The sequence below is a fragment of the Alosa pseudoharengus genome, unplaced genomic scaffold (assembly GCF_046254945.1).
Source record: "Alosa pseudoharengus isolate Yale_2024_CS ecotype anadromous, Long Island Sound unplaced genomic scaffold, YU_APseudo_1.1 YU_APseudo_1.1_scf_5, whole genome shotgun sequence".
In the NCBI taxonomy this organism is placed as follows: domain Eukaryota; kingdom Metazoa; phylum Chordata; class Actinopteri; order Clupeiformes; family Clupeidae; genus Alosa; species Alosa pseudoharengus.
The window spans coordinates 2,252,543-2,270,833 of NW_027468837.1; the positions used below are offsets into that span (position 1 = coordinate 2,252,543).

General features: G+C 40.5%; 1 protein-coding gene across 2 annotated transcripts in view; it reads right to left on the reverse strand.

The window, feature by feature from the left end:
• The window catches only part of pcbp4 (poly(rC) binding protein 4), a 227,472-nt gene that overhangs the window by 139,226 nt on the left and 69,955 nt on the right, over positions 1-18,291 (reverse strand). The window lies entirely within an intron of this gene.

An 18,291-nucleotide genomic window follows, 5' to 3' on the forward strand; every position in this document is an offset into this window, starting at 1 on the left:
ATGGACACACACACACACACACAACCATGCCACAGCTATGACAACGCACACACCACGGATCTGGTGTGAATGTGGCGTTAGTGTATCACCTTATGTGTAGGACAAATTATATCGATAAATATAGCCGCAAGCGGCAATGGCGGGCCCGAGCACCTGCGGGCCGCAACCCGTGACATGTCGGAATCCAACAAAGCACCGACGTGGTGCGTTTGTGAAATGTACATATTTGATGCATGTGCTATTTGTTTTTGTATTTTATTTTCTGCCACATGTACTTGCGGGGGCGCAATGCAAGGCAGGCCCATTGGTTGTCATCATAATCATAATATATATTAACCTGAGAAATTTCAGACCATTCATTTTAAGCAAAGAACATTTCTGATACACTTTTTGGATGGCCAGATGGTGGCGCTATGTTAGGCATGGAAATTACACATGTGAATATCATCACAATAATGATATCCAACTTTTTTGTAAACTTTCAGATCAATCACTTAAGGCATTGTCCATTTCTGGCACATTTCCTGCTTGACCAGGTGGTGGCGCTATGTCAGGCAGGCCCATTGGGTGTCTGGATATCATCATAATCATAATATATATTAACATGAGAAGTTTCAGACCATTTATTCAAGGCATACATTTCTGGCACATTTCCTGCTTGGCCAGATGGTGGCGCTATGCTAGGCCTGTGAATTACGAATGTGAATATCATCACAATAATGATATCTTATATTTTATAAAGTTTCAGATCAATCACTTAAGGCATTGTCCATTTCTGGCACATTTCCTGCTTGGCCAGGTGGTGGTGCTATGCCAGGCAGGCCCATTGGGTGTCTGGATATCATCATAATCATGATATCTATTAACCTGAGAAGTTTCAGACCATTCATTCAATGCACTGTGATTTATGACACATTTCCTGTTTATGTGGTGAGATATTAAAATCATATGAAATATATAACTTATCAAAAATCCCTTCACAATTTAACATCAGCGACATCTTGGCATAATATTTGCCAAATTTCAAATGAATCTGACAAACCGTCTAGGAGCAGTATGTTAAAATATATCATGTGACATCAGTGTAATTGTCATTCTTTCTGTTGCCAGTTGGTGGCGCTATGCCAAACATGCATTATGGGCATGTGAATATCATTATTAACATGGTCTTCAATGACCTGTGAAATATAAAACATTTCAAGCCATGCATGGTGAATTATGACACATTTATTGTTTATGTGGAAGGGTATTAAAATTAATAATTTCGCCATTTCGTCAAATTACAACATATCAAAAAAAAGCTTCACAATTTATAATCAGGAACATCTCGGCGTCTTGTATACCAACTTTGACATGAATTGGATCAACCGTCTAGGAGGAGTACATTAAAATTGATCATGTCCACAACGCACAAAATCTCAATTACCTCACTTCCTGTGGGCGTGGCTAATGGCATGTTAATACAAAAGTTGTTTGTTTTTGGGAGTTACAAACACCCACCAAATTTGGTGTGTGTATCTAAAACTATATGCCAACCACAAGTCACAGTGACATAAGGGGGCGCTATGGAGTTCCTGGGCAACGCCCGGTGCCAAGGCTTTTCCCCTGTGTATTCACGGTACCTCTTGACGTGTGTACCAAATTTCATGCGTTTTCACCGATGGGAAACAACTCTTTTGGCATCACAATTCATCACATTTTAGTCCGCACAAAATCCCAAATACCTCACTTCCTGTTGGGCGTGGCTAATGCATTGTACATACGAAAGTTGTTCATCTTGGGGAGATACACACACCTACAAAATTTGGTGTGTCTAGCTGAAAGTATGTGCCAACCACTGGATCAATCACCTAAGGGGGCGCTACTGAGTCCCTGGGCCACGCCCGGGGCCAAGCTTTTATGCCTGTGTAGCCATTGTGATACCAGATGTGTGTGCCAAATTTCAAGACTTTTCATCCATGCTAACCACCTCAAAAATAGCAAAAAGGTGAACAAATAATAATAATAATAATAAATATAGCCGCAAGCGGCAATGGCGGGCCCGAGCACCTGCGGGCCGCAACCCGTGACATGTCGGAATCCAACAAAGCACCGACGTGGTGCGTGTGTGAAATGTACATATTTGATGCGTGGGCTATTTGCTTTTGTATTTTATTTTCTGCCACATTTACTCGCTTGGCCAGGTGGGGGCGTAATGCAAGGCAGGCCCATTGGGTGTCATCATAATCATAATATATATTAACCTGAGAAATTTCAGACCATTCATTTTAAGCAAAGAACATTTCTGATACACTTTTTGGTTGGCCAGATGGTGGCGCTATGTTAGGCATTGAAATTACACATGTGAATATCATCACAATAATGATATCCACATTTTTTGTAAACGTTCAGATCAATCACTTAAGTCATTGTCCATTTTCTGGCACATTTCCTGCTTGACCAGGTGGTGGCGCTATGCCAGGCAGGCCCATTGGGTGTCTGGATATCATCATAATTATAATATCTATTAACATGAGAAGTTTCAGACCATTTATTCAAAGCATAGAGCATTTCTGGCACATTTCCTGCTTGGCCAGATGGTGGCGCTATGCTAGGCCTGTGAATTACGAATGTGAATATCATCACAATAATGATGTCTGATATTTTATAAAGTTTCAGATCAATCACTTAAGGCATTGTCCATTTCTGGCACATTTTGTGTTTGGCCAGGTGGTAGCGCTATGTCAGACAGGCCCATTGGGTGTCTGGATATCATCATAATCATGATATCTATTAACCTGAGAAGTTTCAGACCATTCATTCAATGCACTGTGATTTATGACACATTTACTGTTTATGTGGTGAGATATTAAAATCATATCAAATATATAATTTATCAAAAATCCCTTCACAATTTAACATCAGCGACATCTTGGCATAATATTTGCCAAATTTCAAATGAATCTGACAAACCGTCTAGGAGGAGTATGTTCAAATTGATCATATGGCATCAGTATAATTGTCATTCTTTCTGTTGCCAGTTGGTGGCGCTATGCCAAACAAGCATTATGGGCATGTGAATATTATCATTAACATGGCCTTCAATGACCTGTGAAATTTAAAACATTTCAAGCCATGCATGGTGAATTATGACACATTTATTGTTTATGTGGAAGGGTATTAAAATTAATAATTTCGCCATTTCGTCAAATTACAACATATCAAAAAAAACCTTCACAATTTATAATCAGGAACATCTCGGCATCATGTATACCAACTTTGACATGAATCGGATCAACCGTCTAGGAGGAGTACGTTAAAATGTATCATGTCCACAACGCACAAAATCTCAATTACCTCACTTCCTGTGGGCGTGGCTAATGCATTGTACATACGAAAGTTGTTCATCTTGGGGAGATACACACACCTACCAAATTTGGTGTTTGTAGCTGAAAGTATATGCCCACCACGGGAGCAGTCATCTAAGGGGGCTTAAGGGGGCGCTAGCGAGTCTATGGGCCATACCCGGGACCAAGCTTTTTTACCTAGCTGCTTTGTGTGACACCTCATGTGTGTGCCAAATTTCAAGACTTTTCGATTATGTTAACCACTTCTAAATATTTGCCAACCACGGGATCAGTCACCTAAGGGGGCGCTAGCGAGTCCCTGGGCCACGCCCGGGGTCAAGCTCTTGTACCTAACTGCGATGCCTGACACCTGACGTGTGTGCCAAATTTCAAGAGTTTTCGACCATGTTAACCACCTCAAAAACAGGAAAGAAAAAAAGTAGAATAACAATAATGAAATATAGCCGCAAGCGGCAATGGCGGGCCCGAGCACCTGCGGGCCACAACCCGTGACATGTCGGAATCCAACAAAGCACCGACGTGGTGAGTTTCTGAAATGTACATATTTGATGCGTGTGCTATTTATTTTTGCATTTTATTTTCTGCCACATTTACTCGCTTGGCCAGGTGGGGGCTTAATGCAAGGCAGGCCCATTGGGTGTCATCATATTCATAATATATATTAACCTGAGAAATTTTAGACCATTCATTTTAAGCAAAGAACATTTCTGATACACTTTTTGGTTGGCCAGATGGTGGCGCTATGTTAGTCATGAAAATTACACATGTGAATATCATCACAATAATGATATCCAAAATGTTTGTAAACTTTCAGATCAATCACTTAAGGTATTGTCCATTTCTGGCACATTTCCTGCTTGACCAGGTGGTGGCGCTATGCCAGGCAGGCCCATTGGGTGTCTGGATATCATCATAATCATAATATCTATTAACCTGAGAAGTTTCAGACCATTTATTCAAAGCATAGAGCATTTCTGGCACATTTCCTGCTTGGCCAGAGGGTGTGAATTACACACGTGAATATCATCACAATAATGATATCCAATATTTTATAACGTTTCAGATCAATCACTTAAGGCATTTTCCATTTCTGGCACATTTCCTGCTTGGCCAGGTGGTGGCGCTATGCCAGGCAGGCCCATTGGGTGTCTGGATATTAACCTGAGAAGTTTCAGACCATTCATTCAATGCACTGTGATTTATGACACATTTCCTGTTTATGTGGTGAGATATTAAAATCATATCAAATATATTACAACATTCAAAAATACCTTCACAATTTAACATCAGCGACATCTTGGCATAATGTTTGCCAAATTTCAAATGAATCTGGCAAACCGTCTAGGAGGAGTATGTTCAAATTGATCATGTGACATCAGTATAATTGTCATTCTTTCTGTTGCCAGTTGGTGGCGCTATGCCAAACATGCATTATGGGCATGTGAATATTATCATTAACATGGTCTTCAATGACCTGTGAAATTTAAAACATTTCAAGCCATGCATGGTGAATTATGACACATTTATTGTTTATGTGGAAGGGTATTAAAATTAATAATTTTGCCATTTAGTCAAATTACAACATATCGAAAAAAAACTTCACAATTTATAATCAGGAACATCTCGGCATCATGTATACCAACTTTGACATGAATCGGATCAACTGTCTAGGAGGAGTACGTTAAAATTGATCATGTCCACAACGCACAAAATCTCAATTTCCTCACTTCCTGTGGGCGTGGCTAATGGCATGTTAATACAAAAGTTGTTTGTTTTTGGGAGTTACATACACCCACCAAATTTGGTGTGTGTATCTAAAACTATATGCCAACCACAAGTCACTGTGACGTAAGGGGGCGCTATGGAGTTCCTGGGCAACGCCCGGTGCCAAGCTTTTATCCCTGTCTATTCACTGTACCACTTGATGTGTGTGCTAAATTTCATGCGTTTTCGATTATGTTAACCACCTCAAAATATTTGCCAACCACGGGATCAGTCACCTAAGGGGACGCTAGCGAGTCCCTGGGCCACGCCCGGGGTCAAGCTCTTGTACCTAACTGCGATGCATGACACCTGACGTGTGTGCCAAATTTCAAGAGGTTTCGACCATGTTAACCACCTCAAAAACAGGAAAGCAAAAAAGTGGAATAACAATAATAATAATAATAATAATAATCCTTACAAAAACAATAGGGCCTTGCGCCCTTCGGTGCTCGGGCCCTAAATATAGCCGCAAGCGGCAATGGCGGGCCCGAGCACCTGCGGGCCGCAACCCGTGACATTTCAGAATCCAACAAAGCACCAACATGGTGCATTTGTAAAATGTACATATTTGATATGTGTGCTATTCGTTTTTGCATGTTATTTTCTGGCACATTTACTTTCTTGGCCAGGTGGGGGCGCAATGCAAGGCAGGCCCATTGTGTGTCATCATAATCATAATATATATTAACCTGAGAAATTTCAGATTATTCATTTTAAGCAAAGAACATTTCTGATACACTTTTTGGCCAGATGGTGGCGCTATATTAGGCATGTGAATTACACATGTGAATATCATCACAATAATGATATCCAATATTTTGTAAAGTTTCAGATCAACCAATAAAGGCATTACCAATTTCTGGCACATTTTCCTGCTTGGCCAGGTGGTGGCGCTATGTCAGGCAGGCCCATAGGGTCTCTGGATATCATCATAATTATAATATCTATTAACCTGAGAAGTTTCAGACCATTCATTCAAAGCATAGAGCATTTCTGGCATATTTCCTGTTTGGCCAGATGGTGGCGCTATGCTAGGCATGTGAATTATATGTGTGAATATCATCACAATAATGATATCCAATATTTTATAAAGTTTCAGATCAATCACTTAAGGAATTGTCCATTTCTGGCAGATTTCCTGCTTGGCCAGGTGGTGGCGCTATGCCAGGCAGGCCCATTGGGTGTCTGGATATCATCATAATCATAATATCTATTAACCTGAGAAGATTCAGACCATTCATTCAATGCACTGTGACTATATGACACATTTCCTGTTTATGTGGTGAGATATTAAAATCATATAAAATATATTACAACATATCAAAAATCCCTTCACAATTTAACATCAGCAACATCTTGGCATAATGTGTGTCAAATTTCACATGAATCTGACAAACCGTCTAGGAGGAGTATGTTCAAATTGATCATGTGACATCAGTGTAATTGCCATTCTTTCTGTTGCCAGTTGGTGGCGCTATGCCAAACATGCATTATGGGTATGTGAATATTATCATTAACATGGTCTTCAATGACCTGTGAAATTTAAAACATTTCAAGCCATGCATGGTGAATTATGACACATTTATTGTTTGTGTGGAATGGTATTAAAATTAACAATTTCGCCATTTCGTCAAATTACAACATATCAAAAAAAGGCTTCACAATTTAGAATCAGGAACATCTCGGCGTCATGTATACCAACTTTGACATGAATCGGATCAACCGTCTAGGAGGAGTACTTTAAAATTTGTCATGTCCACAACGCACAAAATCTCAATTACCTCACTTCCTGTGGGCGTGGCTAATGGCATGTTTTTACAAAAGTTGTTTGTTTTTGGGAGTTACATACACCCACCAAATTTGGTGTGTGTATCTAAAACTATATGCCAACTACAAGTCACAGTGACATAAGGGGGCGCTATGGAGTTCCGGGGCAACGCCCGGTGCCAAGCTTTTATCCCTGTCTATTTACTGTATCACTAGATGTGTGTGCCAAATTTCAAGACTTTTCGATTATGTTAACCACCTCAAAATATTTGCCAACCACGGGATCAGTCACCTAAGGGGGCGCTAGCGAGTCCCTGGGCCACACCCGGAGTCAAGCTCTTGTACCTAACTGCGATGCGTGACACCTGACGTGTGTGCCAAATTTCAAGAGTTTTCGACCATGTTAACCACCTCAAAAACAGGAAAGCAAAAAAGTGGAATAACAATAATAATAGTGAAATATAGCCGCAAGCGGCAATGGCGGGCCCGAGCACCTGCGGGCCACAACCCATGACATGTCGGAATCCAACTAAGCACCAACGTGGTGCGTTTGTGAAATGTACATATTTAATGCGTGTGCTACTTGTTTTTGTATTTTATTTTCTGCCACATGTACTTGCTTGGCCAGGTGGGGGCGCAATGCAAGGCAGGCCCATTGGGTGTCATCATAATCATAGTATATATTAACCTGAGAAATTTCAGACCATTCATTTTAAGCAAAGAACATTTCTGATACACTTTTTGGTTGGCCAGATGGTGGCGCTATATTAGGCATGGAAATTACACATGTGAATATTATCACAATAATGATATCCAATTTTTTTGTAAACTTTCAGATCAATCACTTAAGGCATTGTCCATTTCTGGCACATTTCCTGCTTGACCAGGTGGTGGCGCTATGCCAGGCAGGCCCATTGGGTGTCTGGATATCATCATAATCATAATATCTATTAACCTGAAAAGTTTCAGACCATTTATTCAAAGCATAGAGCATTTCTGGCACATTTCCTGCTTGGCCAGAAGGTGGCGCTATGTTAGGCCTGTGAATTACATATGTGAATATCATCGCAATAATGATATCCAATATTTTATAAAGTTTCAGATCAATCACTTAAGGCATTGTCCATTTCTGGCACATTTCCTGCTTGGCCAGGTGGTGGCGCTATGCCAGGGTGGCCCATTGGGTGTCTGGATATCATCATAATCATAATATCTATTAACCTGAAAAGTTTCAGACCATTCATTCAATGCACTGTGATTTATGACACATTTCCTGTTTATGTGGTGAGATATTAAAATCATATCAAATATATTACAACATTAAAAAATCCATTCACAATTTAACATCAGCGACATCTTGGCATAATGTTTGCCAAATTTCAAATGAATCTGGCAAACCGTCTAGGAGGAGTATGTTCAAATTGATCATGTGACATCAGTATAATTGTCATTCTTTCTGTTGCCAATTGGTGGCGCTATGCCAAACATGCATTATGGGCATGTGAATATTATCATTAACATGGTCTTCAATGACCTGTGAAATTTAAAACATTTCAAGCCATGCATGGTGAATTATGACACATTTATTGTTTATGTGGAAGGGTATTAAAATTAATAATTTCGCCATTTCGTCAAATTACAACATATCAAAAAAAAGCTTCACAATTTATAATCAGGATCATCTCGGCATCATGTATACCAACTTTGACATGAATCGGATCAACCGTCTAGGAGGAGTACGTTAAAATTGATCCTGTCCACAACGCACAAAATCTCAATTACTTCACTTCCTGTGGGCGTGGCTAATGGCATGTTAATACAAAAGTTGTTTGTTTTTGGGAGTTACATACACCCACCAAATTTGGTGTGTGTATCTAAAACTATATGCCAACCACAAATCACTGTGACGTAAGGGGGCGCTATGGAGTTCCTGGGCAACGCCCGGTGCCAAGCTTTTATCCCTGTCTATTCACTGTACCACTTGATGTGTGTGCTAAATTTAATGCGTTTTCGACCATGTTAACCACCTCAAAATATATGCCAACCACGGGATCAGTCACCTAAGGGGGCGCTAGCGAGTCCCTGGGCCACGCCTGGGGTCAAGCTCTTGTACCTAACTGCGATGCGTGACACCTGACGTGTGTGCCAAATTTCAAGAGTGTTCGACCATGTTAACCACCTCAAAAACAGGAAAGCAAAAAAGTGGAATAACAATAATAATAATAATAATAATAATAATAATAATAATCCTTACAAAAACAATAGGGCCTTGCGCCCTTCGGTGCTCGGGCCCTAAATATAGCCGCAAGCGGCAATGGCGGGCCCGAGCACCTGCGGGCCGCAACCCGTGACAAAGCACCGACGTGGTGAGTTTCTGAAATGTACATATTTGATGCGTGTGCTATTTATTTTTGCATTTTATTTTCTGCCACATTTACTCGCTTGGCCAGGTGGGGGCTTAATGCAAGGCAGGCCCATTGGGTGTCATCATATTGATAATATATATTAACCTGAGAAATTTCAGACCATTCATTTTAAGCAAAGAACATTTCTGATACACTTTTTGGTTGGCCAGATGGTGGCGCTATGTTAGTCATGAAAATTACACATGTGAATATCATCACAATAATGATATCCAAAATGTTTGTAAACTTTCAGATCAATCACTTAAGGTATTGTCCATTTCTGGCACATTTCCTGCTTGACCAGGTGGTGGCGCTATGCCAGGCAGGCCCATTGGGTGTCTGGATATCATCATAATCATAATATCTATTAACCTGAGAAGTTTCAGACCATTTATTCAATGCATAGAGCATTTCTGGCACATTTCCTGCTTGGCCAGATGGTGGCGCTATGCTAGGCCTGTGAATTATGCATGTGAATATCATCACAATAATGATATCCAATATTTTATAAAGTTTCAGATCAATCACTTAAGGCATTTTCCATTTCTGGCACATTTCCTGCTTGGCCAGGTGGTGGCGCTATGCCAGGCAGGCCCATTGGGTGTCTGGATATCATCATAATCATGATATCTATTAACCTGAGAAGTTTCAGACCATTCATTCAATGCACTGTGATTTATGACACATTTCCTGTTTATGTGGTGAGATATTAAAATCATATCAAATATATTACAACATTCAAAAATACCTTCACAATTTAACATCAGCGACATCTTGGCATAATGTTTGCCAAATTTCAAATGAATCTGGCAAACCGTCTAGGAGGAGTATGTTCAAATTGATCATGTGACATCAGTATAATTGTCATTCTTTCTGTTGCCAGTTGGTGGCGCTATGCCAAACATGCATTATGGGCATGTGAATATTATCATTAACATGGTCTTCAATGACCTGTGAAATTTAAAACATTTCAAGCCATGCATGGTGAATTATGACACATTTATTGTTTATGTGGAAGGGTATTAAAATTAATAATTTTGCCATTTCGTCAAATTACAACATATCGAAAAAAAACTTCACAATTTATAATCAGGAACATCTCGGCATCATGTATACCAACTTTGACATGAATCGGATCAACCGTCTAGGAGGAGTACGTTAAAAATGATCATGTCCACAACGCACAAAATCTCAATTACCTCACTTCCTGTGGGCGTGGCTAATGGCATGTTAATACAAAAGTTGTTTGTTTTTGGGAGTTACATACACCCACCAAATTTGGTGTGTGTATCTAAAACTATATGCCAACCACAAGTCACTGTGACGTAAGGGGGCGCTATGGAGTTCCTGGGCAACGCCCGGTGCCAAGCTTTTATCCCTGTCTATTCACTGTACCACTTGATGTGTGTGCTAAATTTCCTGCGTTTTCGATTATGTTAACCACCTCAAAATATTTGCCAACCACGGGATCAGTCACCTAAGGGGGCGCTAGCGAGTCCCTGGGCCACGCCCGGGGTCAAGCTCTTGTACCTAACTGCGATGCATGACACCTGACGTGTGTGCCAAATTTCAAGAGGTTTCGACCATGTTAACCACCTCAAAAACAGGAAAGCAAAAAAGTGGAATAACAATAATAATAATAATAATAATAATAATAATAATAATCCTTACAAAAACAATAGGGCCTTGCGCCCTTCGGTGCTCGGGCCCTAATAATAATCCTTACAAAAACAATAGGGCCTTGCGCCCTTCGGTGCTCGGGCCCTAAAAATAATAATAATGAATATAGCCGCAAGCGGCAATGGCGGGCCCGAGCACCTGCGGGCCGCAACCCATGACATGTCGGAATCCAACAAAGAACCGACGTGGTGCATTTGTGAAATGTACATATTTGATGCGTGTGCTACTTGTTTTTGTATTTTATTTTCTGCCACATGTACTTGCTTGGCCAGGTGGGGGCGCAATGCAAGGCAGGCCCATTGGGTGTCATCATAATCATAGTATATATTAACCTGAGAAATTTCAGACCATTCATTTTAAGCAAAGAACATTTCTGATACACTTTTTGGTTGGCCAGATGGTGGCGCTATGTTAGGCATGCAAATTACACATGTGAATATCATCACAATAATGATATCCAATTTTTTTGTAAACTTTCAGATCAATCACTTAAGGCATTGTCCATTTTCTGGCACATTTCCTGCTTGACCAGGTGGTGGCGCTATGCCAAGCCGGCCCATTGGGTGTCTGGATATCATCATAATTATAATATCTATTAACATTAGAAGTTTCAGACCATTTATTCAAAGCATAGAGCATTTCTGGCACATTTCCTGCTTGGCCAGAAGGTGGCGCTATGCTAGGCCTGTGAATTACGCATGTGAATATCATCACAATAATGATATCCAATATTTTATAACGTTTCAGATCAATCACTTAAGGCATTGTCCATTTCTGGCAAATTTCCTGCTTGGCCAGGTGGTGGCGCTATGCCAGGCAGGCCCATTGGGTGTCTGGATATCATCATAATCATGATATCTATTAACTTGAGAAGTTTCAGACCATTCATTCAATGCACTGTGATTTATGACACATTTCCTGTTTATGTGGTGAGATATTAAAATCATATCAAATATATTACAACATTCAAAAATCCATTCACAATTTTACATCAGCGACATCTTGGCATAATGTTTGCCAAATTTCAAATGAATCTGACAAACCGTCTAGGAGGAGTATGTTCAAATTGATCATGTGACATCAGTATAATTGTCATTCTTTCTGTTGCCAGTTGGTGGCGCTATGCCAAACATGCATTATGGGCATGTGAATATTATCATTAACATGGTCTTCAATGACCTGTGAAATTTAAAACATTTCAAGCCATGCATGGTGAATTATGACACATTTATTGTTTATGTGGAAGGGTATTAAAATTAATAATTTCGCCATTTCGTCAAATTACAAGATATCAAAAAAAGGCTTCACAATTTATAATCAGGAACATCTCGGCATCATGTATACCAACTTTGACATGAATCGGATCAACCGTCTAGGAGGAGTACGTTAAAATTGATCATGTCCACAACGCACAAAATCTCAATTACCTCACTTCCTGTGGGCGTGGCTAATGGCATGTTAATACAAAAGTAGTTTGTTTTTGGGAGTTACATACACCCACCAAATTTGGTGTGTGTATCTAAAACTATATGCCAACCACAAGTCACTGTGACGTAAGGGGGCGCTATGGAGTTCCTGGGCAACGCCCGGTGCCAAGCTTTTATCCCTGTCTATTCACTGTACCACTTGATGTGTGTGCTAAATTTCATGCGTTTTCGATTATGTTAACCACCTCAAAATATTTGCCAACCACGGGATCAGTCACCTAAGGGGGCGCTAGCGAGTCCCTGGGCCACGCCCGGGGTCAAGCTCTTGTACCTAACTGCGATGCGTGACACCTGACGTGTGTGCCAAATTTCAAGAGGTTTCGACCATGTTAACCACCTCAAAAACAGGAAAGCAAAAAAGTGGAATAACAATAATAATAATAATAATAATAATAATAATCCTTACAAAAACAATAGGGCCTTGCGCCCTTCGGTGCTCTGGCCCTAATAATAATAATCCTTACAAAAACAATAGGGCCTTGCGCCCTTCGGTGCTCGGGCCCTAATAATAATAATAATAATCCTTACAAAAACAATAGGGCCTTGTGCCCTTCGGTGCTCGGGCCCTAATAATAATCCTTTCAAAAACAATAGGGCTTCGCACCTCTCGACGGCCTTGCGCACCGTCGGTGCTCGGGCCCTAATTATATATTGTATCGAATCATATGCTGCATGGTTGTTAAATGTATTGAATTTCTTCTAACATTGTAATTGTTTATATATATGTGTGTGTGAATGTAAATATGAATTGATGTTTTGTTCACCATGTTAAAGTATGTTGTTGATGCTTGTTTGTAAAAATATGTTTATGTTATTTACCTGAAGTTGTTGTTCCTGGTTATTTAATGAAATTGTTTAAGACTTTTGTAAATAAAACTATTTATTTCCCCTTTCGTAAACCTAACACATGTGCCAGTGTCTCATATTCTTGTTTTCATAGTAGAATGAAGCACACGTAGAAGCAGTTACCATCAGCTAGTCTGTATTTCAGCCTTTCTTTCCTCCCCATAATTGATTTAGCCTCTTCAGAGTACAGTAAGACATCCCATATTGAGCTATGCATCTTGTTTTGATGGTAAAACATCTTATTTTTGTTACATGACCATTATATCTGTGTATTTTTGGGTCAGATGTCAAACCGGGAAATAAAAGCATCCTACTCTTTAAAAATTCTACTTGTTACTGCAACTTGCAGTTATGAGTTCTGAACCAAAGGTGATAAATTATGGAAGAATATTAGACTCAATTGTTTTGTACGTGTGTATCACGTTTTGAAACTGTAGAAATTATTTGTAACTGTAAAAATGATCTGTACAAGTAATTGTCAATATCACAAATATGCCCTACAATTACAAATCTGAGACGATTTTAAGTATTACTCATATGTCCTTCACTTACAAATATATTCCACAGGTACTAAACCTTCCACAGTTGCTGTCTTTCAATTACAAAACTATTCTGCCATTACAAATCTCTGCCGCTCGTACAAGTATTTTCTGCAAGTACACAAATATTTTTGAGACTGTCTGGCACTTCCTGTTGAATAGCCAATGGCGATGCTCAGGTTTGGCTAGCCAATCAGGAATCTAAATTCACTAACCAATCACAGAGTCAGGAGGTAGTGCACCCCACCCCACGTGGGTTGAAGAGGATCGACTGTCAGAAGAACGAGGATGTTATGCAGGCTCTGGTTATGCTCACAATGGTGCACACGGGAGAAACGCTGGCAAAACGATATAGCTTACATGGGATTAATTCAACACCAATACATGGAATTTGCTTTAAGTCTTGTGATCTATCTGAAAATGACGTTAATTAAAATGAGTCTACTTCCTTCTGTGAACTGTCCCATATTCATGAGCAGATTCATGAGCCACTGAATGTAGGCCAATAAAGAAGATAATCACTGTGTATGTATAATATAATGGTGGTGTATAATAGGCTATACTTGTCACTGGCTTTCTTCCGTGGCAAAAGTATGTCCATGTCCATACCTTATTATAAGGTAAGTAATTAGTCTATGCCGTGAGTGGCCAGCTGTTGCGAGAGAAAATCAAGCCCATAGGCCTACGTTTGCTTACAAACATTAATTGTGCTGGGATTGTCATGACAGAGAAGTCTTAGTATGTTAAGCTTAGGTCACTATATGCCGTTTACGTTTTACGTTTTAGCTAGGTTATTTTGCTAGTCAACCAAGGTCCAGCTATTGGGAGAAAAAAGGACAAAATTTCGCCTGGAAAACAACACAATATGATGTGGATGGTCATTGTACGCTTGAGATGCGAGAGCGAGCTAAGTTAACAGATCAATGGACTAAAGAGGGAAGTTTTAGTCATCATGACAGCATCACAGATTCTCTTTAGAGTTTTGACCATCATGGAGTTTACGTGCACAGCGCAAGCACAACACACCACCAACACAACCCACCCACGTTGGTACACACTGCTGACTCTGTGATTGGTTAGTGAACTTAGATTCCTGATTGGATAGCCAAACCTGAGCATCGCCATTGGCTATTCAACAGGAAGTGCCAGAACAGTCTCAAAAGTATTCGTGTACTTGCAGAAAATTCTTGTGCGAGCAGCAGAGATTTGTAATGGCAGAATAGTCTGTGGAATATATTTGTAAGTGAAGGACATATGAGTAATACTTAAAATCGTTCGTGTTATTTTTTTGTTAAATCACAAATCATTTTTACAGTTACAAATCCTGATACACACACACACAATACATATGAGACGCTATCCCTAAGGTGGTGCAAAAGTCTGTGCACCTGCAGAAAAGATTTGTAACTGTAGGACAACTTTTTGTACGTAGAATATTGATTTGTAATTGTAGAATATATTTGTAATGGTAAAATATTTTTAACTGTAGGATGATTTGTAAAACCGATCCGTAGGCTACCCTTAGAATAGATTTGTAAGTGTAGGGCATATTTGTGATATTGACAATTACTTGTACAGATAATTTTTACAGTTACAAATCATTTCTAGAGTTTCAAAACGTGATACACACGTACAAAACATTTGAGTCTAATATTCTTCCATAATAAATTGATTCTGTTTTTTTTTTTTACTGAGGAGAACACAACACTGTCTATCTTTCATACACTATACAATAGACATTAGGTGAAAAGTAAGATTCATCTTGACAAATTGATATTTTCATGTTTTTTGATATTGAATTTTGAAGGTATTGTTTAAAAACAATGTGTGTTACACTCAAACTTATTAACTATGATCAGGGTTCTAAATTAACACCCGCCACCCTGCCAAATGCGGGTTAAAATTCCTTTTGGCGGGTGTTAATAAAAACTTACTAGCCAGTTTGGCCGGTGATGCATGAGGCATTACATGCATGATACATAAGGCTCTGTTCTCGGTCATATATCCCCCTGGCAGTACTTCCTACATGACCATTGTGCCGTAATGCTACGTGATGATGTTTAATACGCCCATTGGCTGCGCGCAGTTTGCAGTGAAACCAGCGCTAGAGACCATGGAAATGAACGGAGCGTCTACCAGAAAACAAGAGGAATTAAGGAAGAACGAATGGAGCCAGAGCAGGGACCATAGACTGAAAGAGGAGGGAGTTAGCCAGTAAAGTAAAAAGTACATAACACATGTACATAACACAAATAAATAACGCGTTTCGAAATATTAACGCATTGTGTTTACTTATTTCCTATGTGGGGGACTGATGTCATGTAACGGAGGCCGCAAAACCTGAAGCAGCAAGATTGTTTATTTTATTGTCTATGGAGTTAGCTGAAGATGGAACGTGAGGAGCTTGTAGGCGAAAATTTAACATTTTTAAAAGTTGCCTGATCAGTGATCACCACCACCACACGCATCATGCACTGTGCATAGGGCACCAAGAGACAGAGGAGGGACCAACATTTAGACAATAAATAGTAGCTGTCAGGGGCGCCTTAATACCATCCGAGGCCCCTGGGCTATATGTTTTTTAAGCCCCCCCCCCCCCCCAAACCGCAAATATTAATTATGATTAAATGATACCCGGCCCGCGATCTGACCCGACACATAGCGTGCGCTTTTGGTTAATAATATGCAGTGTAGCCTATTATTCAGCCTATGTAAAACCTTTACATAAACAGGAACAGAATGCCCTCGAATCACGTCAGCCTACCCATGACATCGCTTATCAAAAAGGCTAGCCTACTGCACGAAAACAAGCGTTGAACTTTTACAACACATGTTGTAGGCTAAGTTAAGATGGGTAGGCTACACATATGGAGGTTTAAAAGCTTTTCAAAAGTGCGTGTTTGTCGTGTCGGGGGGTTCCCCAGGAGTTTTTTTTTTAATGCTGTCTACTTAACACACCAGTTTAACGCAGTTTGGGAGGGACAGAAATACTTTTAGCCTATAACAAGTAAAGGTGTTCGAGTCGTGACTCACTCGGATCTTTCACCCGTGTCTTTAAATTAACCCATGAGTCGCGAGTCTCTAGTATCATTAACTCGGATCAGTTGAGTCCTACTACAATTCAATCTAAAACGATAAACAGCGCCACACAAACCTCTTGCAACATTAGCTAGCCTCCTAGCCCTAGCCATCCTAGCTGCCAAAAATTTAGCAATTTCGTAGGCAACCACAACTCCACAAATCAACTCAAGTGACTGAGTGAGCAGGCAGTCCGAGATAACTGGTTAACTTCCCGCAGAGCCGGAAACATTGCAGACTCACAGACCATGGGACTCAGATTGGAGCGGCTGAGTAGCAATCCGGGTTAGTCGGATCAGCCGGCCGGTTAGGCTACGTTGAGTACGAGTCAGTCGAATCAGCCGGCTACGTTGTCATGAGTGGATCTGCGAGAGCGAGTAGCTCCTCCTCGAGGTGAAAAGCAATTCCACAACAAAAGCCATTCTTTCACTTCTGAAATAACATTCGATGTTCTGCATGTAGCCTAGACATAATTAGATTTGGTGTATAGATGTAGCATATTAAAATGCAATTAGGTCGTGCAGACAGTCCGAACTGCACGCTCATGGAGCTGCTTGAGTAGCCTATCTACCCGGGTCAGTCGAATCAGCCGGGCGGGCCGGTTAGGTTGTTATGAGTGCGAGTCAGCCGAATCAGCCGGCTACGTTGTCATGAGTGATCTTTAGAGTAACTTCTCGTCAAGGTGAAAAACAAATCCACAACAAAAGCCATGCTTTCACTTCTGAAATAACATATGTTCTGCACGCATAGCCTACTTTAAAATGCAATTAGGTCGCGAAGACAGTCCGAAACATTGCAAACTCTGTATGGAGAGTAGGCTAGCCAGTCGGATCAGCCAAGCGGGCCGGTTACGTTGTTGTTATGAGTGCGAGTCAGCCGAATCAGCCGGCTACGTTGTCATGAGTGGATCTTTAGAGGAGCGAGTAACGCCTCGTCAAGGTTAAAAGAAAATCCACAACAAAAGCCATGCTTTCACTTCTGAAATAACATATTGTAGCGTCGGCGCAAAAAGACTGTGCTACCGTTCTCCGGCGAAAAGCATGCTGGGACACGAGAGCGAACAATCGGGGGGTTTATTTCGTTATTCTCCTAAGTTATAAGTGTAAAGTTGGTGTCTTTATCGTAACATGTTTCCCTTTTAGTTATCCCTCATGTGTGTTCCTTTTCGTGTGGGGGGCTGGACCTCCCCTGTTGGTGTAGTGTGTGTGATTCCTTGACCTGCCCTGTGTGCATTGTAATCTGTGTCTGTGTCCCTGCCCTCGTTCTTGAGCCAATAAAGCTGCCATTGAACAACGTTGGTGTCGTGTGCATTAAACGTTACACTGGGTCAGAAGTGAACATGGAAGCCTCCAATGCCGGACTGAGTGGCGGAGCTGCC